At 41.9% G+C, this 24,729-nt stretch overlaps 1 protein-coding gene and 1 non-coding gene across 2 annotated transcripts in view; both read left to right on the top strand.

The window, feature by feature from the left end:
• Positions 1 to 24,729, top strand: part of CHSY1 (chondroitin sulfate synthase 1) — a 74,016-nt gene that overhangs the window by 36,023 nt on the left and 13,264 nt on the right. The gene's annotated exons all lie outside the window — the stretch shown is intronic.
• Positions 4,776 to 4,838, top strand: LOC120368126 (U7 small nuclear RNA). Its single transcript, XR_005582334.1, has one exon. It is a non-coding gene; the product is annotated as a U7 small nuclear RNA (small nuclear RNA).

Here is a 24,729-nt window from a genome sequence, read left to right as displayed (position 1 = left end):
GGAGAAAGTCACTAATATGCAACTCACACTTACGGTTGGGGAGTTACACTCTACTTCCTTGAGCTTGGAGTAGCTATGTAATTTCTTCTGTTCAGGAGGGAGATTTGTCTCTTCTTCCTCATTTATTTGTTCAGTTACATATGTATGCCAGTATGGCCTCATATATATTTATATTTTGGATTATATGAACTTTGATTTTGTTGTTAAACTCGTTCCAGCTTTGTCTACTGTTGGTCGGTCCTTCCTCCCTCCTTCCCGCCCTGCTGCACTACTACACCTCTTTTCTTTCTGGCACTAGATGATGCTCCAGGCTCATCTTATATGTTTCCTGCCCAGGGCCTAGAATCAGCTGTTTCCTCAAGAAATCCTGGCTCTTCTCCTGGAGAATGATAATAGAAAGCAAGATTTGGCTGTTAGGTATGCTCATTGCTGTTGGGGTGTCACTTGCTTCTAGGTCCCCTCAGATGACAGAGCATGGAAATATCTGTGTGTATACTAACCCATAAGTATACACATATCTATAAAAATTTCTGAATGTGACGATCTGTATTTATATTAAGCTAAACATGAATTGATAATGATGTCTCCAGCTCTAATTATTACCATGTGAATCGTTCTAGCCTCCTTCTTTGCTTAATTGTAACTTCCCAAACATTAAGAAACCTGGCGTTTACCACCTGCCATCCATTTACTTAATTCTTTAATTTCAGTGTACAAGCATAGTGGTTTCAGAATTGTTAACACACATCCATTTGGGAAGCAGCTTTAGCAAATAGAGTACAGTGCTTATGTACATTTTCTTTTGCCTTTAGTCTTAGAGACTTTGCTCATTTTCAGTTACTTAGGTCAGCACCTTCTGCCCTGCCCACTTCAGGGAGGTCGTCTCATACATTTGTAATACAGTTAGACTTTTTTGTCACTCTGCATTCCATCCTGGGACCCCTGCTCCCGACCTCCTAGATGATTTCATAAAAATTTGCACACATCCAGCTTAGCACTTTGTGCTGTAAAGTTCGTGGGTTTTGACAAATGCAGTGTTATATATCCACCATTATAGCATTATGCAGAATGGTTTCACTACCCCAAAAATCCCCGGGTTTTATCTGTTTAGTGCTTCTCCCCCCTTCCCAGCTGCTAAGTCCTTGGCACCGCTGATCTTTTTACTGTCTCCATAGTTTTGCTTTTTCCAGCATGTTGTGTAATTGGAGTCATACCATACTTAGCATTTTCAGACTGAATTCTTTCACCTAGGAATATGCCTCTCTGTGGCTTGATAGCTCATTTCTCTTTTAGTCACTGAATATTCTTCCATTGTGTGGATGTACCATATCTGTTCAACCACTGAAAGACATTTGGTTGTTTCCAGTTTGGGACAATTGGGAATAAAGCTGCTATAAACATTCATGTGCATGTTTTTGTGGGGACATAACATTTTTAAATCAGTTGGGTAAATATCTAGGAGTATGATTGCTGGATTGTATACAAGACTATGTTTAGCTTTGTAAAAAACTGCCAAAGCTTGTCTTCCAGTGTGTCCGTAGCATTTTGCGTTCCCAGCGCAATGAACCAGAGCTCTGTTTTCCGTCCTCTCCAGCACTGAGTGTTATTCCATGTCTTCGATTTTAGCCATTCTAATAGTTACATAGCAGTGTCTCGTTTTGGTTTTAGGAAGAGGTTTTTAATGCCTTCTTGATGGCTTAGTTGAGACTGAGGTGCTTTTATTTGGTACTATGTTTCTAGCTTTTTATAATTTGGGCAAGTTGCTCTTCCATTTTTGTATTGTAGTAATATTAACAAGTTGGACATGTTTATGCCTGACCATAATGAGCATATGGAAAATTGTTGAACTGATTTTCTCTGAGGTTGGGTTTGATTTTTTTATGTTCTTTTTATGATTGTTCATGTGCCTTAGGCATCTAGAATATTAATAATACGGAGTAGTTAACCTTAATGGGAATGGCAAAAGTTTTTAAGACAAGTCTGAACAACTTACAGAAGATTGTCACATTCCATGTTTCCTACCTAGATGAATATTAACAAGCTGAAAAAGATCTTGAAGAGATGTACATGAATTGCTCACTCATTTGTTCTTCAACAAGTAATTATTAAATGCCTACTGTGTGATAGTGGTGCTGTGTGGCAGGGTACTAACATAAGTAAACATATACCCGTCCTTACTGTTGTGAAATTCATCTAATGGGAGAGACAGATGATACCCGTATTTCTAGGTTTCATTCAGCACTCAGCAGAATGAACGTTCAGCAGATACTTTGTGTGCCTGCTCTGTGCTGGGCACTGTGGCCTGGCCCTAGGGAAGTCAGCAGGGGACAACAGACTAGGTCTTTGCCTCTCTGGAATTGATGTCCTTGTAGGGGATTGTTTCATTAATTTCAGCTTTGGTACACCTATGAAGGCAAAGTGCAGAGAGCTGTGAGCCTATGAATGCCGTTGTCTTGGGCTACGCGGGCAGTCCGGCCTCCGAGAGCAACTGGTCTGGAGGACGAGAGCAGTGAGACAGGTTGAGGCTGAGAGGGGAGGCGTGGAGAGGAGGAGCGTGACAGTGGAAGGCGGCTTGCTCGGTGGGGTAGAAAGAAAGAAGGATAATAAATGTAGGCGGTGGTGGTCGGGTGGCAGGGCCTGTGGATATTATGTTATCAGCTTGCTTTAGTTTGGATAAAATAGTCCTCCCTCCGCAAGAACTGTTTTGTGCTTCCCATCGCAGTCCCTTCCTTTTTTAGGTAAATAAAGTACAGATGATACAGGTCAGTGTACTCTTGTAGAGAATGGGTTTTGAGACTCCCTTTTTAATGTCATAAAATGAAGCAGAACAGACAAATAAAGAATAAAAAGCATTCCCTTTCTTTTAGCCAATCAAAGTGGATCATAGATGAACAAGACAACCCGACTTTCAGGTAGCTTGTCCCATAGGAGAGAAGTCACGTATAGTAAGACATTTCAGCGACAAGTGCTAACAGGGCTAGATACGGAGTTCGGGAAACTGAAGACAGACGGTTTGGAGTGGCACAGAGAGGTCCAGGTGTGTGGTGGCGTACTCAGAGCCGTGTGGAAGAAGATCAGACCAGCCTTCCAAGGGAATGAGAAGGCAGGGCCAAGGTCATGGGACAGCCACTTTAGAAGCATGTAATAAAAATGCTGGCATAAGAATGCTCTATTTATAATATAAGATGATTTTGGTTAAAATATTATTTTAGAAGAATTTATTTTTCTCTATATTTATTTATTTTTGAGACAGTCTCGCTGTGTTGCCCAGGCTGGAATGCAGCGATGCAGTCTCGGCTCACTGCAACCTTCACCTCCCAGGTTCAGGCACTCCTGCCTCAGCCTCCTGGGTTGCCAGGACTACAGACGTGCCTCACCATGCCTGGCTAATTTTTGTATTTTTAGTAGAGATGGGGTTTCACCGTGTTGGCCAGGCTGGTCTTGAACTCCTGACCTCAGATGATCCACCCACCTTGGCCTCCCCAAATACTGGGATTACAGGCATGAGCCACCATGATCAGCCTATATTTAAAACTTACAGAAGATTTCTATACCATAGCAACTCTGTGAAGGTCTTACTCGGTAGCTGTTAGACTTTGTATCCTACCCCTTCATCTTTTTATGGCCTTGAAAACTTAAGTTTATCTGATGATGTAGGATTATACCGGAAAGCGTTTAAAGCTCTGTAATTTATAGTCTTTATTTATTATTCTCTTTACACATTGTGTTACACATTGTGATCTTTACACATTGTGTTAGTTCTCATATTGCTATAAAGAAATGCCTGAGACGGGTAATTTATAAAGAAAAGAGATTTAATTGGCTTATGTTTCTGCAGACTGTACAGGAAGCACGATCCTGGCATCTGCTTGGCTTCTAGGGAAGACTCAGGAAACTTCCAATCATGGTGGAAGGCAAAGGAGGGGGCGAGGTGTCTTATAGTGGGAGCAGAAGCAAGAGAGAGCGAAGGGAGGAGATGCCGCACGCTTTTAAAAAACGAGATCTCACGAGAACAGCACCAAGGCGAGGGTGCTAACTAAACCTTATCCATGAGAAATCCACCTCCATGATCCAGCTGCCTCCCACCAGGTCCCACCTCTAACATGAGGGACTACAATTTGACATGAGATTTTATGGAAACACAGATCCAAACCACATCACACAGCATTCATATAGCAAACCATATAAGCATCTATTACAGTTATAGAGGATGTACACAATTGAAAATTCAGTTATTATTTTAAGATGACAGATGGGAGACACAGCTTGTGGAGTGAGTTTGATGCAGGTCCTACTATCGTCCATGTCTCCCTGAAAAAAGGACGTACGGTGCTTTCATGATATAAACTGTAGTGAAATGGGTATCCTTGCGTCTCATACAATCCCTGGGAAGTGTGTATTCGGGGTATGTGAGGTACAGGGCTGGTGGGTCGGGAGATGTGCTGCACCCAGTAGCGTGAAGCTGCTGTGTCTTTACCAGACGCAAGATGAGGCTGAGGTTGGCAAATAGAGGGCATGAGTTCTGCACGTACACACGCTGATGTCTGTACACAGCACAAAAACAGTTTGTTTAATGGGGTCTGTCTGCATGAGGCCAGATGCCATTTCACAGGCTTTTGCCCCACCAGCCCCACAGGCGATGGATCCAGGTCACTTGGGACTGGCCCAGATTTAACCAATTTTCCATACCTGGACTCTTCTTTTAAGGTTGAAGGAGTCAGTTTTCATTGGAGGGAAAATGAGACAGTGGCTAGTCTGCCACATTCTTGTATTTTTGCTTTTTACAGCTCTTTTAGAATTTTTCTAGCAAGCTTTCCGGTTTTTGCCGGAAAGCCCAAAAACATAAAAAATAAAAGTAAGGGCCTCGTGATTTTTAAGGTACAATTGAGTAAGACTTAAACACCAAGTCTAGGAAATTGCACACAGTAGGAACTGTGCAAATATTTAATGTGGGAGTTTGTTTTTCTTTGTTCCTCTATCATGTTTCTTTTCACCTTGCTTCAGGGTGTGATTAATCAGGAAGACATATTTTGCGCTGCTGTAGTATTTTGGAATAGTTGAGTGACTTTAGTATACCATCCTTGCTGTTTTTTTTTATTTTAGGACTTCATATTAGCTGTTGTGCGGAATACATCTGATAAACAGGATTTATCTGGTTTCAGCAGTATTTTGTCAGGTAGCACATTTCCTTTTTTTAAAATTTGAGAATAGTCTTAGAGTATTGAGTCTGTTTACTTTTAGTGTAAAAACTAACACTTGGGTTTAATTATGCCATATTTATTCTTTGTTTTTCACTGGTCTTTTTTTTTTCCAGTTTAGATGCTTTTTATTTAATTTTTTTCCTTCCTCTACCATTTGTCTGGTGGTAAGCTCTAGAGATGACATCATGCAGTTTTGACTGACTAAAGACTATATATAGTATCACTTCCCAGAAAATGTAAGGATCTTAGAACCTGGTAGCTCAGTGAAGTCCTCCCTCTTTTGGTATACAGTTGTCAAGTGTGTGTGTTTCCTGTAAGACATATTGTGACTGTTCTATACAGTTGATTTGCATTTAGATTTATATTCATGGTTGTCCTCCCTCCTATTCTGTTTTCCTCACTGCGTCTCTGTTCTTCCATCCTTTTGGAAGAATTAACTCTCAGATTTCCTTAACGCAGGTTTTCTATTGATGAATTCTTCATTTTTGTTTGTCAAGTATTAATTTTACCTTCCTGTTTTTTCAGTGTTTATGAAAATTTTAAGATTGAAATTGTTTTCAGTCAGCATTTATATACTTACCACCTGGATTCTACCAGTAATATTTGATTATACTTGCTTTATTACGTATCTTATTTACCATCCATCTTATTTTTTTGATGCATTTCAAAGTTTATTGGTACACTTTCCTTCAAGTGTTTTCAACATGTTTATTATTTCCTAGAGTTGCATATTGACTTAAAGTTTGTTATTCTTTTAGATCATGTTTACATTCAACAAAATGGATACATCTTAAGCTTGCATTCACCTGCATACGCAGGTGTAACCCAAACTCCTTGGAAGATACGTATTACTGTTACCTCAGGAAGTTCCTCCTGTCCTTCCCAGTGAATCTCCCAGCTCAGGGCAACCACTGTTCTGATTTTCTTCTACCAAAGATTGATTCTGCCCTCTAACTTGATTTAAATAAAATCATACGTATGTACTCTCTTGTGTAATGCTTCTCTCACTTGAGCATGTTTCTGAGGCTCATTCATAGGGACGTGTATCAGTTGCTCATTCCTTTTTATGGATTACTAAACTTCACCTGGAGTATTTCTAGATTTTTACTGTTACGAACAAAGTTGCTTTGGCTATTCTTGAACAAGATTTTGTTTGTGAACATTTTTAAATATTTCTTCTGAGTAAATACCTAGGAGTGAAATTGCTGGGTCAGAGGATAGATATATACTTAATTTTATAAGAAACTGCCATGTGTTTTTCCCCCAGAGTAGCTGTATCTTGTATTAACTTCCAATAGCACTGTATGAGAGCTCCGGTTATTTCATGTCCTCATCAGTGTTTTGGCATTCTCAGTCTTTTATAGTTATAGACTTTTTCATGGATGCGTGGTGCATTTACTTCATTGTGATTTCAGTTTGCATTTTCCTGATGGCCAGTGATACCGAGTACCTTTCCATGTGCTTACTGATCATGTGTGTTTATCTTTCATGCAGTGTCTGTTCACACCGTTTGCCCATGACTTTTGCCTAACCCCAAGTCTTGAAGTTACTCTCCTGTCCTTAAGCCACCTCCTTTTTTTTTGTTTGGATTGAGGTATTTTCTAGGTATAGAATTCTAGATTGGCAGGGTTTCTTTTTGTTTGTTCGTTTTGCTGTTCTTGAGCACTTTGAATATATCATTCCATTACCTTCTGATTTCCGTTATTTTCTGATGAAATCGCCTCTCAAGTCATATTTTTTTCTCTGAAAGTATTTTACCTTTTCTCTGTATTTAGGATTATTCCTACCTTGGTAGTCAAATAGTAATTTTTTTTTTCTCTTCAATTTTGAGTTGTCCTATAATGTGTCCAGTTATACTCTTTGTGTATTCAGCCATGGTTCACTGAACTTTTTTTTTTTTTTTTTTGAGAAGGAGTTTCGCTCTTGTTACCCAGGCTGGACTGCAATGGCGCGATCTTGGCTCACCGCAACCTCCGCCTCCTGGGTTCAGGCAATTCTCCTGCCTCAGCCTCCTGAGTAGCTGGGATTACAGGCACGCGCCACCATGCCCAGCTAATTTTTTGTATTTTTAGTAGAGATGGGGTTTCATCATCTTGGCCAGGCTGGTCATGAACTCCTGACCTCAAGGGATCTGCTGCCCTGGCCTCCCAGAGTGCTAGGATTACAGGCATGAGCCACGGTGCCCGGCCTAAACCTGCTGTGTTTTAGTTGTATATTTTAATCGTAGATATTTAATTTGATACTTTTAGTAATGTTGTCTGCTAAACTTCAATATCTTATTTGTTTCTTGGACATATTAATCACATTATTTCAAAGCCCACATCTTACAATTATGGGTTTCTCTTGTCTGTTTTTCTTGGTTTTTAGTCACTTGGTCTTAAACAGCTGGCATGTTTAGTAGCTTTTGACTGAATCACAAACATTGTATTTTAAAAAACTGGAAGGTCTTTTGGATATGAATACTGTCCTCCAGTGAGCATATAATTTTGCTTCTGGCAGACAGTTAGGGTTGGACCATGTCACCTTAGTCCAGTCAGTTACTGAGCTGAGTTTTGAATCAGCGGCTTCATTTTTCTAAGACTTGGTCTATTTCTGGCCCACCCTGCTCTTAAGATGCAGTTCGCCCCCTTTTCTCCCTCTGCTTTCCTCCATTTTGCAGTCTTCTTAATTTTGATTTATTTAAAATCACAACTTAGATTCTAGTTTCCTTTGACTCAAAAAAAAAAAAAACTATTTGTAATTTTAAAACTCAAGAAAATAGGATTTGAGATTCAAAGCATTACTTTTCCAATATCCATCTAGGTATCTCTGCATCTCTTCTAGATGTTATTTAAATGGGGGTTAGTTTTTCTATCAAATGTAGTGTTTTTGCAACGACGTATATAAAGTCTCAAAGAGGTTTACATTTAACGTGTGACGGTGCCTTCAGCCTCTTTTTCTGCTAAGCACCTTTGCTTTGCACGTTATGCAAAATTGTGGCTATAATTTGCCTTACTAACTCCCTGTGGCCAAGTATTTTTAAAACCTGACAGTAAAAAGGTACTGGCTAATCTCCAACTGTTTAATTGTAATCAAATTGTATACCAAGGTTACAGATCTGATTTTTGAGCTTTTTTTTTTTTCTTCTTTTCCCTACTTTTTTCTAGAAACATTCAGAAAGTTTTACCAAGGTTAGTCAGTAGGCAGGAAGAGGAATTTAAGAAACTTATTCAGTATTTTAGCAGCACTAACTTGTAAGAACCTCAGAGTCTTCATTACATAATTGAAGGCACTCGTATGCTTTCTGTGCTAACTTGCTATTTCAGTTGTCATTCAGTACAGATAAGTCACATGCCAGTAGATGTGTTTTTAGCATTGTAGTGTTGGCCTTACATCCTCCACACTAAGAAACTGAAGAATGCCACTACATACCTTCTAAGAAAATACCTGTTTATTGGAACAGTTTCGGATTGACTATTTAGAACCTGCCCTGAAAATTTAACATAAAAAATATAGAAAGATACATTTTTACTGCCTTTTCTCCTCCTTTGTTGACTCCATGCAAACATGTCTTATTGTTGCATGGCACCTGATCCTGTATTTGTTATTTTTGTTTAGCAGGGTTTCTTTCCCCATGGAATATTGCATTTGTATCACAATTTCCAGTCTCTCAGTGATGAAGGCTTTTACTTAACCCTTTTTCCTTAAAACAGAAAAAGCTTCATGGCATACAGGTATATATCGCTTTGTTATTCTTATTTAAGTCTGTGTATAAGTTGAAGTTTTATAAAGTGGAGGGGATTTTACATGCATTGAATACTATGTCTTTAGTCACTTTCAGTGTGAAACAGGTCTCCAGTCTTATCTTGGTTTCTGTGACCTTGACACTTCTGGAGATTACAGGCCAGTGGAATTTTCATCAGTTTGGATTTTTTTCTCATGATTAGATTCAAGTATGCAGATATTACAGAAGAGATGCTGTGTGCTCTTTATATCCTAACAGTTTGATTTTGGTTTGCTCTGTTATTGGTAGTATTAACTTTGATTCCTTAACTGAGGTAGGGTGATTAGGAAAACCTGGCCGGATTTTACCGTTGTAAAGTCTTATTTATTTATAATTAGTGAATGTCATTGTGGAGAGACTGTAAATACGTTGTTCCTCATCTAACTTGCACCTAGTAGTTTTCACATTAATTCATGTTTCTTGGCAGAATAAATTAATACTGTGATGGTTGTTAAATGGTGATTTTCTAATCCAGTTATTCCTTCTACTTTTATTAGCTGAAAGTGAGGAAAAACTTGTTTCTTTTCCCCTTTATTTATGTGTGGGCTGGTATGAGTATAGACTCTTGTATTTCTGTTTTATTTAATGGGTTATAATCCCTTACCATTATTATACAGGTTCCATGTTTAAATCACCTCAGACTTGTCCAGTGGCTGCTATTTCTTGCAGGCTTCTTTTTTTTTTTTTTTTTTTGAGGTGGAGTCTCACTCTGTTGCTCAGGCTGGAGTGCAGTGGCACGATCTCGGCTCACTGCAACCTCCACCTCCCCCCAGGCTCAAGCACTTCTCGTGCCTCAACCTCCCTAGGAGTTGGGATTACAGTCACCACTCACCACCACGCCTGGCTAATTTTTGTATTTTTAATAGAGATGGCATTTCACCATGTTGGCCAGGCTGGTCTCAAACTTCTCACCTCAAGTGATCTGCCCACCTCGGCCTCCCAAAGTGCTGGGATTACAGGTGTGAGCCACCACACCCAGCCTTCTGTATCTTTTTGATATGCCTTTGTCATCATTGGAGCAGTTGCTTTCTGGCATACTAAGATATCTCTGCGCTAGCCTTGCAGTCTGCCATTTCTCCAAGAGTCTCTGGTTCCTTTTAGTGGAAAAAATTTAGAAGCCAAGATCTAGACTGTGAGTGTGCTCATTGCCGTGGGTGTTTGCTGGGCCGGTCCTGGGCAGTGGGCTAAGGGAAAATATGTGTGTCTGTGTGTGTGTCCTTGGGTATCCTCCCGATATTTCAGATCCCATTTCAACACCAAAGGGTTCTTCCTCTTCTCTCCCTTTCCATATCTGTAATTGCGTTATTTGACAGTTGAGAAATGTAGCTCCCATTGGACTCAGCTACATTTACTTATTGCATCAATTTCCGCTGTAAGCCAGCAGTCCTCTATTGCTGCAATGCTTCCTTCCCCGTGCTTTCCCTATGTGACTCAACTCAAGGGTTGGCAGCCTAGCCGATGCCTCAGGCTGGGCCAGTGTGCCAGCCTACCCTCACCTCATTTGGGGACCCTGTCTTGCTTGACCCCACTATGACTTTCTACTTCAGGAAAATGGGTAGTGGGGGGGGGAGGGCAAGAAGCCTAAATCCATCTTTAAATAAGCTACTTAATTTGTGTTGCTAGAGTCCAGGTACTACCTGACTGTGTCACATGGCAGCGTAGCCCTCATTTTAAGAGTATTTTAATAACCTATTGGCAAATTTAGCAAGACTGAATATTTGTTTGGATCATATGTTCTTGAACGTCTGTTTTCTTTGAGTATTTATTTGTGCCAAACATTCAACTTTGTCTGTATTTTACAGTAGATTGGGTCTTGTCTTAATTATTTCTGTATTCCTCTTAGAGATTAACATATAACGCACTTGAAAGATAAATTAGCAGATACAGAGCATATGAGAGAGGTACCTGGAAATTTAAGAAAAATGTTCTGTTAACATTGAAATGAAATAATATATAAAGTATTAGAAAGTATTGTTATTCACAGATAGCCAGCGTCATGAGTTGGCTCTAAAAATGGGAATGAACAGTTTTTAAATACTGTTGTTCGTTGGCAGAGTTGAGGAGCACTTGGTGAGGCTAATTCTTCCCATTCTGAAGGTTTATATGGGTGTAACTCTTTCCTTTGCTTTCAGCCAAAGGCTTTTTATTTCCAAAAATGAGGTATAGAAGAAAAGCCTTTTATTCCCATTTTGGGTGGTGAGTGGCTTATTTTTCTTTTTTCTTTTGACTGCAAGTGCTGTGTTAATATAAAAAACGTTTGTCAAGAGTAGACCCTTTCTAAGAAATGTATTAGGCAAGATTTGTTTCTGTTATCTTAGTAGGATTTTTCTCTTTTAGGTTTTGTTTTGTATTATTTTGGCTTTGTTTTGTTTGGTCTTGTTTCTCTTAAATAAAACTAAGTTTGGAGTATGCTGACTCATGAGGGTGGTACCGGGTAGCCAGTGGAAATCCATGGCCTAAGTTCCTAGAACATTAATTTTACCTGAAATTTGAGAGAGAGACTTATTTTATAATGAGAGAAATATGGGTATCCTAGAGTATCATGCAAATTAGTGTTGTTTTTTTTTTTTAATCCTCTGGCCTTTTGGAATCAAATTAGTGTGGATTTTTAAGATTAAAAATGAGAAAAGAACTATTTAGTTGTTTTTTGTTTTTTGTTTTTTGTTTTGAGTCGGAGTTTCGCTCTTGTTGCCCAGGCTAGAGTGTAGTGGCATGATCTCGGCTCACTGCAACCTCTGCCTCCCAGGTTCAAGTGATTCTCCTGCCTCAGCCCCCAAGTAGCTGGCATTACAGGTGTGTGCCAGCATGCTCAGCTGTTTTTTTGTATTTTTAGCAGAGATGGGGTTTCTCCATGTTGGTCAGACTGGTCTTGAACTCCCAACCTCAGGTGATCTGTCCGCCTTGGTCTCCCAAAGTGCTGGGATTATAGGCGTGAGCCACCGTGCCTGACCAGAAATTTAGTATTTTATTGGAGGACTGTTTTAGGCTGTGGCCCAAAGTCCTGGGAATATTTGTTCACTCTCTCTACCATTACACTGTGTAGGGAAAATAAAATGACAAACATACATGTTTTCTCACAGATGATAAATGTATTTCTTCTTCTCTCTAGCCTATGAATTTCTATCACTGCTGTCTCTTCTAGTTTCTACAGTTTACTTTCTTTCAGTGAATAATTTGGTGTTCATTTTATTTTCTGAAGTGTTATTTGTATTAACTCAGCCCACGTAAAAGCTTCTTTCCAAATTGTTTTCATGGGAAGTGGACCTTGGTGGTGATCTATCACTTGGCATGCCACTGCCTTCAGAGCCCCAGCTGATGACTAACCCAACACTGAGAGCCACTGCCCCTGCCTGGGGATAGTGTGTGATGTCCTCCCACGCTGCCACCCCCACCCCTGCATCTGTGGCTCACTGGCTGTCTTTAGTGGATCATATGACCCCCACCCTTTTTTTTTTTTTTTTTTTTTTTGAGACAGAATCTTGCTGTGTCCCCCAGGCTGGAGTGCAATGGCGTAATCTTGGCTCACTGCAACCTCTGCCTCCCAGCTTCAAGCGATTCTCCTGCCCCAGCCTCCCTGGTAGCTGGAACTACAGGCCCTTGCCATTACACTCAGCTAAATTTTGTATTTTTAGTAGAGATGGGGTTTTGCCGTGTTAGCCAGGATGGTCTCAATCTCCTGACCTTGTGATCTGCCTGTGTCAGCCTCCCAAAGTGCTGGGATTACAGGTGTGAGTCACTGCATGTGGATGGATCATATGACTCATTAAAAATAAATACCTGGCCGGGCATGGTGGCTCAAGCCTGTAATCCCAGCACTTTGGGAGGCCGAGGCGGGTGGATCACAAGGTCAAGAGATCAAGACCATCCTGGTCAACATGGTGAAACCCCGTCTCTACTAAAAATACAAAACATTAGCTGGGCATGGTGGCACGTGCCTGTAGTCCCAGCTACTCAGGAGGCTGAGGCAGGAGAATTGCCTGAACCCAGGAGGCGGAGGTTGCCGTGAGCCGACATCGCGCCATTGCACTCCAGCCTGGGTGACAAGAGCGAAACTCTGTCTCGGAAAACAAACAAACAAACAAACAAACAAACAAACCCTGGTCATTGGTTCTCTGGTTGACTCGAGACCTGGTACGTTTCTCCTTGTCTGTCTAGTCTCACTCCATGGCCTGTGAGGCACACCATGCCTGTGCGCCTTAATTTTATTTCCTGAATCAAACCTCTTGCCTTAAAGGTTCACCCAGCGGGAGAGAAAAGATAGTAGTCACACATGGGAGTTTGAAATTAAACTTCTCATTTAGTATTGCAAACATTATGAAACATATATCAAAAATCAGTTGCCCTTGAATCCTCCTGCTTTAAGGATGGAGCATATTGCTATCAATAGGAATTTGAAATAGAAAACGCTACCATACCAGGATCATGGGGTAGAGCAAATTAATAAACGATCTTCACAATTAAAGTTCTTCACTTAGAGCAGAATGAACGTCAGGCTGCTAAGACTAATAGTCATTAGTAGAAATGTCAGGCTCAATTTTGTGATCACAATACTCATCCGGTTTGGATATGTGTCTTTTAACAAGTAGCCATAAACATCTGGTAGACCTGTGGGTTTTCTCTAGGTATCAGGAAACATGGTAGAGTCTATGTAGATTGATGACTAGTTTATTTAGATAAAAGGGGAAATGCAAAGACCAGGCTTTTTTTAAAATAACCGAAGAGTACAGTATGTTGCTTCTAGTTTCTTTTCTCTGAATCATGTGTGTATGGTGGCAATTTAGTGACTGGGAGGCACTGTAAATTATTGGTTATAATAAATTGATGTCATGCCCACAGCACAGCAAGCAAAAAGGATGAATTAGAGACAGAAATAGTAACAGGTTTTTGTCCAGGAAACCTCACGCATATGATGAAGTACTGCCATGTTGATTACTTTAAAAAAGGAATGGAAACAAAAGATAAATATTAGAGCTTTAAGCTTAATAAAACAGATTACAGAGGAAAAAACTTCTTGCTTTTTGCTTCTGAAAATCTGAGTAGCTATGAGTAAAGAACTGTTTAGATATCTCTTAACCATAATTTCTTGGTTTACTAGTGGATGCAGTATGTAACATTGCAAAAAATTAATTATTGTGATGTTCACAAAGTAGCAGTATTCTTAACTCTGCCAGGTGGTCTGTTTTTGGGATGGAGTCTCACTCTGTCACCCAGGCTGGAGTGCAGTGGCGTGACCTCGGCTCATTGCAACCTTCACCTCCTGGGTTCAAGCAATTCTTGTGCCTCAGACTCTCGAATAGCTGGGATTATAGATGTGTACCACCATGCCGAGCTAATTTTTTGTATTTTTAGTAGAAATGGGGTTTCACTATGTTGCCCAGGCTGGTCTTGAACTCCTGTCCTCAAGTAATCTGCCTACCTTGGCCTCCCAAATTGCTAGGATTACAGGCATGAGCCACCATGCCCAGCTGGATGGTTATTTTTAACTAGAATTTTTTTGGGAGTAACTTTTATTGTGAAAAAAATTTAACTTAATAGAAAACTCCTATAAATCTTACACCCAGATTCCTTTATTGTTAATATTTACATCAGCTTTATTATTTTCTCTATGAATGTACATTATTATTTCTTTTTTTCTGCCTCCCCCCCCCCCTTTTTTTTTTTTTGAGACGGAGTTTCACTCTTGTTGCCCAGGCTGGAGTGCAGTGGCGCGATCTCCACTCATTGAAGCCTCCATCTCCCAGGTACAAGCTGTTCTCCTGCCTCAGCCTCTCGAGTAGCTGGGATTACAGGCGCACGCCACCACGACCAGCTAATTTTTTATATTTTTTACGGAGACAGGGTTTCACCGTGTTGGCCAGGCTGGTCTCATACTCCTGACCTCAGGTATCCACCCACTTTGGCCTCCCAAAGTGCTGGGATTACAGGTGTGAGCCACTGTGCCCGACCTACATTATTTTTTTCTGAACCATTGGAAGTTGCAGATACAATGCTCCTTTTACCCTTAAACATTGTGTGTGTCCTAAAAACAAGGACATCCACCTACATTAACACAATGCAGTAATCAAAATCAGGGAAATTAACATTGATACAGCACAGTTATATAATCTACAGACATTATTCACATTCTATCAATTGTCCCAGTAAGTCCTTCCTCACAAAATAAACAAAAACTTTCTGGTGTTCCAGGGTGCAGCGTGGGATCACATGCAGCATTATGTGGCATATCTCTTTAAGTGTCCTTTAACCTTGACCTTGTCTTTGCTGTTCATGACCTTGACATTGTTGAAAAGCGCAGACGAGTTATTTTGTAGTTAATTTGTCCTTCAATCTGGGTTTATCTGGCATTTCCCCAGGCTAAATGATGTGTCCTCTGTGCCTCACATCAGGAGCACATGATTTCAGTATGATCCACAAAGGCAGTGTTAACTTCGCCCTCTTGCCACGATTCTCGCCTGTAAAATCACTACTCTTCCCTTTGTTGTTAGTAAATATCTTATAGGGAAGTATTTTGAGACCATGAGATACCCATTTCCTCCTCTAACCATCAGCCACTCATTTTGGCATCCATTGATGATTTTTACTTGAGTTAATGATGTTTGTCAAATGACGATATTCTTAACTGAACCAGATGGTAATTTTTATACTGAGCAGCCATCTATGGGGGCTTTTGTAATTCTTAGAATGATGCTGTTTCTCCTTTCTTAGAAGTATGCTGAATGACTGTAGTTGTGGGATACCTTTGTATTGAAATTAGTGTGTCTCTTGCCCTCTGTCCTGTACACTTGGATGTATAGCCTTGACCTGTGGAATGGGCAGCCCAAAGGCAGAAGGTGCGTGGCCTGTCAGAACTGTGGAAAGGGTCTACTGGCTGCACTGTGGGTTCCCAGGCTGCCTTTATACTCCCTCCCTCTCCTGCTTCAGGGGCTTGTGGTTTCTGCAACCCAGTACATTTCTACTTTAAAGCTTGGTTTTAGGTGTAACCAGTTGTTAATAAAATTGATCTGTGGTTTTCTTGTTTGTTTACTTGAAAATAGCCGTTACTGAATGCTGTTGTCACATTTTTATTTTTATATGCTAACCAGCACTAGTAATGTTTTTCTCTGGAAACAAGTGACCTCTCTATAGCAGTGCAAAATGGATTTTAAGAAATATGGAATCTAGGTCTACATCCAGTATAAAACCTAAAGACTGTGATGTACTCCCCGAATTATAGCTGGTTCATGATGCTAAAATATTTTGGATATTTCTCTTGATTGCCATTAAATAATGCCTTTTATTAGTCCTCATTTTATAATCTTTTTTAGTCTTAACCACCTCTCCCCCCCCAAAATCCCTAAATTTCCAAACTACAATTTATTATCTTTTAAAGTTAAAAAAAATCCTAAATGAGGGTCACCTTACTCCATCTTTACCAGTGAGTACTGCAAGGGGTCAGAAATGTCCTCCTTCCTCCCCTTCAGCCTCTGCTGTATCTGAGATCCCACTGCCCCTCCTGCAGCTCTGTGCTTCCTCCCTGGCAAGCTGGGTAGGACCAAACTTTTCATCAGCAGCTTGTGAAGTTGCTAAAGCTCATGGAATGCAGTCTGACCCATAAATCAGCCCTGATTGAAAGCTGAAGTGTGTTGAGGGCTGAGGGTTGTCCTCCTCAGCTGCTGTAGTGGGCCCTTCCCTGGCTGGCTTGCTGCTGGCCTGAGGTTCCTTCTAATCCCTCCTGGACACCTACTGGGAGAACATGAAGGCAGCATCCAGTTCTCTGTTGAGCACAGTTCAGGAAAAGTGGAAGGTATTTCCATCTGGTTATGCAGATCTAAGAATACGTCAGCTGGAATGAAAAGAGAAGGGCAGCCCCTACAGCCCAGGGCCACCTGAGCTGCCAGGGAACGCCTGTCTGCATTTCTTCCCTGCTGCTAGTACTTCTGCGTCTGTCATCTCTTGCATCCAGTGACTCACAGCCGCAGCCCTAGCTAAGATTTAACTCCTCCGACTTGGGGTCTTCCTGTCCCCTCTCCTCCCACCCGCTGCCCAGCTGCGTGCTGCTCCACCAATCAGATGGATCAGATTAGCCCCCAAAGGACAGAGGTGTTAGGCTGCCTTTGTTCATCAGCCTCCTCCTTGTTCTTAGGTGTCTTTCTTATGCGAGCCTTTCTTTTCTGCTCACTTGTCCCCAGCTTGTTCTATAGGGTTCTTGGTGCTCCTCCAGCCAGGGTGCCTTAATGTTGATGTTCACAGAAGGTTGGGGGTCGGGGAGTAATAGGCAACTCCTCCTTTAACCACCAACCTCATTATTCATTTTTTCTTAATCTAGTGGATTTTTGCCACACATGCATTACAATCTCAGATGATTCTACTGTATACCCATTTGTGGAGAATCACTGTTCTCTAAGAGAAAGTAAAGCAGATTTTATATCCTGTCTGCCCCGCCCCCACCAACCCATAGGCACACTCTGGGATGCCCTACGAGGGCAGTGGGCAGTGGGATAATTGTGTTTCAGAAAGTACACAGGCTCCCACAGACCCTGGCTGAGGCAGAGAAGGTGGACGGGATTGACCCAGGGTGGCTGACTTTGCACGCATGGTGAGGGAGAACCTACCGCCTCAGCCACAGAACTGTAGCCTGGCAGCATCAGGCCTGGGGAGGGGAGGACGGGTGGCTGGAATCTGAGGATACCTAGGGGTTATGCAGAGCAGTTGGGGTGGATTGAATTATTCTCAGCCAGCAACATGACCAGGGTTCCATATTGAAAGACTACCCTGACAGGGTCAGAGCAAGGTGAGGCTGGGGCAGGGGAGGCATGAGATTTCTGCAACATTCAGGTGAGGAATGAAGAGAATCGTAGCTGAGAGGCTTGTGGGCTAGAGAAGAGTGGGCACATCGGAGAGACTTGTGAGCTGCATCTGTAAGAGTTTGGTCCCTGACCGATTTGGGGGTGCAGGGGCTGGCAGGGAGCAGCCAGGTGTTATCAGTGTACCTTTTAATGGTTCTTAAGAAAGCTCTTGAACAGCTCTCCTAACCTGTTCCTGTTATCACTTTGCCCTGCATAGTAACCCCAGAAAAGATTTGTGTGTCTCTTCTGGGCTAAATCAGGCAGGAGACAAACTGGGACCAAATTAGTGAGGAGGCCTGCTGCAGGACACAGAGCCTGTGAGAAGCAGCCTCCAGCACATGTCCTCTTGCGTTGTGTTTACCAGTCATGTTAAATGCAGTGGCACTGCAAACCTGAACAGTTTTGTTTATAGCTAGCATTTTTGCATAAAGGCGTCTCTTATTTTTTACCTTGATACTCTTTAAAGTGAAAATCACAAGTTATTCTAGAAGTAACCCCCTGGCTCAAGAAATGACGACATATGGTGACATTTTGCCTCATTCAGCCTAGAGTGTCTTCTTCGTTCCTGGATGATAAGGGATATTTGGAATGAAATATTTATTTTATGCTGTGGAATACTGGATAACTGTGCCACTGCACCAGAGATATAGTGAGTATTCACAAAATATTTGTTGTGTGAAACGAACTGTGTGACAGAAGTCTCTCGTACCTTATTCAGAATGATGCTTCGGAGGGATTTTGTGACTCACTTAGCTTCACTTGCTGATGCAGCTGTAATGCGGATAGACGGTGGAATAAAATGAACATACTCTGCTGTTCATGGTCTTTGGGGGTTCTATTTTGAGGCGTGCTATGTCTGTTTTTAGTTTCTTGAAACTGCCTTTTATGCACAAAACCAAAGTAGACTGAATGTATAACCACAAAGCCATGCAGAATCTCATGTGTCGTGTTTCCTGCTCCAGCACTGCGACTTCCAGGTTTTTCATCTAACTTGAATCAAACGTGTTTACTTCTTACAGAGCTTACACAAAAAATTTTATTTTTGAAATTACTTTTCAGAAAATCTATTTTTAACTGGTAAAATACATGTCACACCTAAATGTACAGTTCAGTCATTTAAGTATGTAAGTTGTGCAGTCAATCTCCAGAACTGTTTCACCTGAAATGATGTGTTTTGAAGGAGTTCTGTTAGAACTGTAAAGGTAGGACAGTGAGGCGCGGCACCCGCAGACATAACAAAGTGTCTTGCTGTCAGGAAGACACAGCCTGGCACCAGTCAGGCCTGGGGATTTGGGCAGCAGCTCTGTGGTGGATGGGAAGGCACACTGCTTAGGAGGACGCTGCACTTACGAATGAGTTTCTTTAGGCAAAGTCTGCACATACCTGGCTTGCCTCCAGGAAGAGGGGTGCCAACATACAAGTGAAGCCTCCAGATCAGGGGCAGCACACTCTTCATGTAAAGGGCTGGCTGGGTTTTTAGGGTTTTTGCAGGCTGTGGGGTCTTGCTCCCAACTACTCAGCTCAGCCACTGTAATGCAGAAACAGCTGTAGACAGTAATGAAAGTGAGCATAACTGTGTCCAGTAAAAATTTTAATGGGGGATTTTGGCCGGTGGGCCGTAGTGTGCCGACTCCTGCTCTGAATAACACATCTGAGTGTTTTTTATCTTGGGCCTGGTGCTACTGGGTGCTGTTTCCTGTCTAGTTACCTGGTTTTTTAAAGTTCGCTTTCCCCGCTGTAAGATGGGAGCAATACCTATAAAACCTGTGCCTGGCGTGTGATGACATGAAATAATACGCAAAATGCCACTCTGAAAGTAGAAGTTACTAATGTGTTTTCTGTGAGATGTGATTCTGAAAGTGGCATTTAAATCATAGTTTGTTCATGGGCTCCTGTGTTTAATAGTCAACTTAGGACTTATGAGAGGGCTAAACCACTCCAACAGATGCCTGAGAGGATGCAGCCGAGAGATGTTAATTTTTCTTTCCAGTAACAGGATGGCTGTTCCAGGTATTCCAGGACGTTGGGAGACCCTGTTCCTTGTGGTCACTGAGGGGTCCAGGGTCTTCCATTTTGCTTTACTGCCAGCTCCTGTGGCATTGTCCTTGATCGATCAGTAGCACAGATACCGTGCTAAGCAGACAGACAGCTACAGGTGGGGAAAGAGGGCCTGGGGACGTAGAGCTCAAGCCAGGTCTTAAGCAGGAGCTGAAAGGGGAGCAGCTCACTCACTCACACTCTACTGGGGAGGTTCTGCGTCACACTTAACTGGACAGAAGGCCTGGTAGCCAGAGCCAGACCATGCAGACAGCAAGTCAGGGTTTGTGATTTAACTTAGAAATAGAGACAAGATAGGTAATGGATTCGTGTGGAGACTTGGAGATCATGCACATACGTGCAGTAGGAGTAGGAAGCTATGGTTTGAGTGATGAAGGCCACTGCACTGGGTGTTCAGAAGCAGCTGTCACATCCTCTTCCATTTAGCACTTGATTATTATGTAGCTTTATTTAATGGTGCAAAGTACCACGTAGAGAAGAAGGAATTTAAGGGCAGAACTAATGGCTGGATAGCTGTAATTCTGACCTAAAATTAGTTTAGAAATTACAATTGAAAATGCAATTGTGAAGTATTTTGAAATATGTTAAAATGTTGCCTAGCCTACTGAAATGTTTCTCAGCTGAGGTACCCATGTAAAATGTGTGCGTACATATCAACAGGCTAAGAAACAGAGGAGTCAAAATAGTTGATTAGTTGAGACAGGTTTACCTCCAATTAACTTTTTAATTCTTTTCTTTCCGTTTGTAACACTTGGTGGTGCATGTGTTAATGTTCATAATAAAACAAAAAATACCCATTCTTAGATTACTCTATTATTGCTAGTGATGGCTTTCCTGCTGGAGGTGCTTCGTAACTCCATGAAGAGGGCACAGAGAAAGTTACTTGAAGCCTTTGAGTCACTTTCACTTTAAAAGATGCTGGTGGCCTTTGGATCCCACTTTGCCCTGGTGCTTGGCCAAGGCCAGGGCATCTGACTGCCTCTAATCACACTGAGGAAGGTGGTGGTAGAGGGAGGTTTGATCCATGCTGATGGCCCTACCCTTGCTGGTGCCCTCTGTTGCTGGGACTTGGCGTCCCACCTGCTCACCAAGCAAAAGTGATCTCAAGAGTGGTCTCCATAGCCAAGAGGGTGGGTTTTGTCAGGCAAGGAAGGATCCTGAAGATGCACAACCTCCTGGTGTGGAACATGGTGCTATCTCCAGCTCATCTCCTCTGGTACCAGGAGTGTTGGTGTTCTATACACACTAACTAGAGGACTTTCCCACCTGTTTGCTCTTAGGCATTATCTAACCCAAATTTGTTTCCATGGGAGTAAACATACTTGGTCAGAAAGTGTGACTAGTTATTTCCAGCATTTAAAGCTTTCTTACTGATGATGCTATTAAAATATGCACATGTGCATGCACACAGTATGACTGCAGCTGGAGAAGGAGGAGCATGCACCTGCTTCCGGGCAGCTGGTCAGGCGGGTGGCCCAGCCATCATGCCTGCTCCCTGCCCAGGGGAAGAAGTTGATGTTCCGAAGGTGTCTGCTGAAGAAGTGAATGTTCTTAAGGAGCACAGCATATTCAGTCTGCTCCAGGGTTGGTTCCCTCTGGAAAGCTTCCCTGGCCCCCTCACTGCTGTGTGGTCTCCCTCAGGTTTTCCCTGGTGGAGAGGCCTTCCCTGACCCCAGGATGTGACACTGTAGCCCTGCCCTCGATGCTCTCCCCCCAACTTCATGGTTTTCCAAAGCTCTCATCACTGTCCGACACATGCTTGCTTATTGCCTGCTTGCCAGGCAGGCATTTCTAGTTGTGTTAGCTGAAGAGATAACTGAGAGTCAGCCTGCACTCTGCTGGGTGGAGTGGCTGTGGGTCGTGAGCAAGTTGCTGAACACACAGACTAGAGTATCCCTGAATGTAAAACGTGGATAGTAAGAGCCGCCTCCTCGGACTGTATCAGTCCATACAGGCTAGGTCCATGGGATAGCTTCTGAGAGTTTTATTATATTAAATCACATAAATTATTTCACTTCAATGGGAGAGGAGTGGTAATAAGCATTTTTAAAAATATGGTGCCTCTGGAGGGTTAAAATAAGGCTGGCTGTCAGTTTAAACATGTTGCCTAGTGTTTAGCTAAAAGGATAGCTGAATGATTGTACAGGGAAGGAGGTTATTTTGGAAATACATGTAGGATGATTACTGTCAGCTATCACATCTTACCCTTTGGGTAAATGCTTAATTTAATAAGGTTATATATATATATATATATATATATATATATATATATTTTTTTTTTTTTTTTTTTTTTTTTTTTTTTGAGACGGAGTTTCGCTCTTGTTACCCAGGCTGGAGTGCAATGGCGCGATCTCAGCTCACCGCAACCTCCGCCCCCTGGGTTCAGGCAATTCTCCTGCCTCAGCCTCCTGAGTAGCTGGGATTACAGGCAAGCGCCACCATGCCCAGCTAATTTTTTGTATTTTTAGTAGAGACAGGGTTTCACCATGTTGACCAGGATGGTCTCGATCTCTCGACCTCGTGATCCACCCGCCTCGGCCTCCCAAAGTGCTGGGATTACAGGCTTGAGCCACCGCGCCCGGCAATAAGGTAATATATTAATGCTGGACTCTGCTATGTGCGAGGGCTGTGGAAAGAATCTGTGAGACCTTCAGGGAACCTCCGTGGAACCACCAGAGATGCGTTTAGAACTCTGAATTTAGAGAATTCTAGTTGATCGTCCTTGAAGGATGCAGTTCTGAAGTTGTTGATGTCCTGTATTTGAAAGTCCCCTTGGCAACAATATGGCTCTTGTTGCCATATTGGTTGGGAGTGAGGGGATTGGTTGGGAGTGAGGGGAATTGGGGTGGAGGTTGGCTGTCTTGCCTTGGCTGGTCTGCCCCTAGACCCCCTGCCTGGCTATCTGGGAATCTGAGGGGTAGGGGTTAGGGTGGGCATGGGGATGTCTTTTATGAGCAGGCAAAGGCCCTGGGTGGTGTGTGTGTTCTCCTAGCGTGGTGCATCTCTTCTGTTGTGATGTTTAAGTATTGACTGGAGCCACTTACGTTGTTATCTGTGATCAATCTTTTTGTCCTCACCTGTAAATGAGAGATAATACCTACTCATTCATTTATTCAGCAAGTACTTAGAGGGCAATTACTGGTCCTTGGCACCTAGAACAAAATGAGTTTTGCCCTCAAGGAGTTTAAAATTGTGAGGATTAAATGAGCAAAGAGAGAAGAGTATGGTATCTCATAGGAGATACTTTATCTCCTTCCTTATTTTTAGGGCTTTTTAGTTTAGAATACTGTTTAAAGAAAAAAGATCTTATTGTGAATTAATTACTTGCATTTTGTATGTGTATTAATTACTTGTGTATTAATTACTTGCCTCTTTCCACAAATGATCTGAAGTTTAGTGTATTTCATTTAAAGTTTTTGTTTTGCTTAGTGAGTAGATGGATGAATGAAGGATAATGAATGATTTTATTATAAATAAGCCAGATAAAAAGTACTACCAGTTCCTCCCTAGAATCTACTTAACAGATAATTTGAGGACTTTTTCCCTAATAGGTTGCTTTAAAAAAAAATTAAATTTTTGAAGCAGCTTTAGATTGACAGTGAAACTGAATGGAATGTGCAGAGATTTCCCAAGCGCCCCCTGCCCCTACACATGCAGTCTCCCCCAATATGTATACCTCATACCAGAGTGGTACCTTTGTTACCATCAGTGAACCTACAATGACATCATCATCACCCAAAGTCCACAGTTTACAACAGGAGTCACTCTTGGTGTTGAACATTCTGTGGATTTAAACAAGTTTATAACAAATACTCTCATATATGTATCATACAGAACAGTTCACTACCCTAAAAATCGCTCCTTCCCCTCAACCCCTGGCAGCCAATCCTTTTTACTGTCTTCACAGTTTTGCCTTGTTTTGTTTTACAGTGTTACATACTTGGAATCCTATAGTAGCCTTTTCAGTTTGGCTTCTTTTACTTAAAACGTGCATTTAGATTTCTTCTATGTCTTCTCATGATTTGATAGCTCATTTTTAGAAAAATGCTGAATAGTATTCCGTTTTCTGAATGTGCCAAAGTTTGTTCATTCACCAACTGAAGGATATCTTGGTTGCTTCCGAGTTTGGCAACTATGAATGAAAGTGCTGGAAACACCCATACGCAGATTTTTGTGTGGACATTAACTTTTCAGCTCTTTTGGGTAAATACCAAGGAGCTCACTTGTTGGATCCTGTGATAAGAGTATGTTTAGTGTTGTAGAAAACTGCCAGCTGTCTTCCCAGGTGACTGTACCATTTTGCATTCTCACCTGCAGTGAAGGAGAGTTCCTTTTGCTCCATATCCTCACCGGCATTTCCCGTCACTCCTCTCAGCCATTCTAATAGGTGTATGGTGGCATCTCACTGTTTGGGTTTGCATTTCCCTGATGATAACGATGACTTTTCACATGCTTTTTGGGCCATCTGTTTAACTTTGGCGAGGTGCTTGTTAAAAGTCTTTGGCTGGCCGGGCGCAGTGGCTCAAGCCTGTAATCCCAGCACTTTGGGAGGCCGAGGCGGGCGGATCACAAGGTCAAGAGATCGAGACCATCCTGGTCAACATGGTGAAACCCCATCTCTACTAAAATTACAAAAAATTAGCTGGGCATGGTGGGGCGTGCCTGTAATCCCAGCTACTCGGGAGGCTGAGGCAGGAGAATTGCCTGAACCCAGGAGGCGGAGGTTGCGGTGAGCCGAGATCGTGCCATTGCACTCCAGCCTGGGTAACAAGAGCAAAACTCCGTCTCAAAAAAAGAAAAAAAAAAAAAGTCTTTGGCTTCTTTTTAATTGGGCTGTTTTCGTATTTTTGAGTTTAGAAGTTCTTTATATATTTTAGGTAAG

The sequence above is a fragment of the Saimiri boliviensis genome, chromosome 5 (assembly GCF_048565385.1).
Source record: "Saimiri boliviensis isolate mSaiBol1 chromosome 5, mSaiBol1.pri, whole genome shotgun sequence".
In the NCBI taxonomy this organism is placed as follows: Eukaryota; Metazoa; Chordata; class Mammalia; order Primates; family Cebidae; genus Saimiri; species Saimiri boliviensis.
Note: the sequence above shows the minus strand (reverse complement) of the source record. Positions and strands in the feature narration are given on the sequence as shown.